Below are 1,681 nucleotides of genomic sequence, written 5' to 3' on the forward strand. Positions count from 1 at the left end.
GCTTAAACTAACAGAAAACATTAGCTTTGCTGTTATGTTGGTGTTACTAATTTCCACTCTGTTCTTATCAAATTTGTGTTTGAAATGAATTTCGTTTTGTGAGAACTGTTGAGGAAAAATAATAGAACCCAATTTTAAGTTCATCATGGTGAAGTTGGACATTCTGGCGGTGATTGCAAGAATGATAAATGCATGTTGATATCATATAGTAATGTCTTGAATAAAATATACCTATATTTTTGGCATTATCACGTGTGTAGACATTTCATGATGGTAAGTTTAATTTCCTTGATTATAACAATTGTAGCGTTGTTTTTAAACTTGTAGTCAAGCTATAACGTATTTGATTTGATATTTATCATACATGACTAAAATCATGTAGGGATTGAAAACGAATTCTGAGCAAAAACATTAAGGTTTTTTTTTCCTTTCTGGCAGCCTAGTTCGGAGGTCTCTTTTGGCCCGTTTTTTAAACTAAATAAAAATAACTGCTTTATTTATTTAGAAGCAGGGTAATTTAAATTTCATTTTTGTATTTTAATTTTTATAATTTTTATTTTATGAATCAAAATACAACAGCCACAATATAATATTCAGTATTGGGCTGCCGAAACTCCGAACATGTGCATGTTGAGGGGCAAGCTGAGATATAGGCCTATAATGTCTTCATCCGTTTGCGCAAATGAATTAAGAATTTATAGTGCTATATCTCAGTTTAATTAAACATAATTATACTGTATACACTGTTTCAAAAATCTGTAAAAATAGGGCGCTATGTGTGCTGTATAAATATGCTGCAGGAATTAGTGTATTTGAATTATAATTCATGTTTGTGGTTTTTCATCATTATACAGTCTGTTGAATAAATATTCAGAAACACATGTAGTGCTACTATTTGTCTTTTTTTCTGTTTAACTTTTATTAAACTGCAGATCAAAATAGAATAGGCCTATACCCTAAATAAGGATAAATTATATTGGAACGCATCTCCAAAATAATCGCATATACACAGATGCACGTTGCCATTACAGTAGTCAGCGCCGAACAACAGGCAAAAAATATATAAATTGAGGTTACAAAAGTGATTCAGTCAAGATCAGTGAGGGATTTTCTTTTCTTTTGTTCTTTGATTAACATTAATGACTGGCGGCAGTGGCTGCAGTCAATGCACGGATCCAATACACCCTTGTTTTCTTTCTCTATTTCATCTTCTTGCAGTTGAATCTTTTGAAATCACAATAAATGCGCTTACAGGAATCGAGAAGCAGAATCGAAATTGAATTTTATAAGAAGTTATTCGATTCCCAACCCTCCTACTAAATTGTTTCATTCTTGCATGCAAAAAGACCTGTATGGTTACTATGGGGCTATGTAAAATATTTTTTGCAACATACTAGGTTTATCATTTGTAATTTTTTTCCAATAATGTCGATAATAGTCTGTTACCTGACTGTTGACATTGACATCGCGATACTTTCGAGACATCGTCGATATACAATAATATCGTCATATTGCCCAGCCCTAGCCGATACTCTCCAAAATGGCGCTACAGGGTGATGCGGAGGAGACGAACTGTTGAAAAAAGTCGTTATTTTTTTTTCTTTTCTGCACAAAAAGTATTCTCGTAGATTTGTAAAATTACGGTTGAACCCCTGATGTCACATGGATTATTTTACCGATG

The 1,681-nt window shown here is 32.8% G+C and overlaps 1 protein-coding gene and 1 long non-coding RNA gene across 2 annotated transcripts in view; both read left to right on the top strand.

Annotated features, from left to right (window-relative positions):
- Window positions 1-1,681, top strand: part of efna3a (ephrin-A3a) — a 121,204-nt gene that overhangs the window by 54,803 nt on the left and 64,720 nt on the right. The gene's annotated exons all lie outside the window — the stretch shown is intronic.
- The window catches only part of LOC107693332 (uncharacterized), a 4,632-nt gene that overhangs the window by 1,724 nt on the left and 1,227 nt on the right, over window positions 1-1,681 (top strand). The window lies entirely within an intron of this gene.

This window comes from Sinocyclocheilus anshuiensis, unplaced genomic scaffold, assembly GCF_001515605.1.
Source record: "Sinocyclocheilus anshuiensis isolate Anshui unplaced genomic scaffold, SAMN03320099.WGS_v1.1 scaffold566, whole genome shotgun sequence".
NCBI lineage: Eukaryota > Metazoa > Chordata > Actinopteri > Cypriniformes > Cyprinidae > Sinocyclocheilus > Sinocyclocheilus anshuiensis.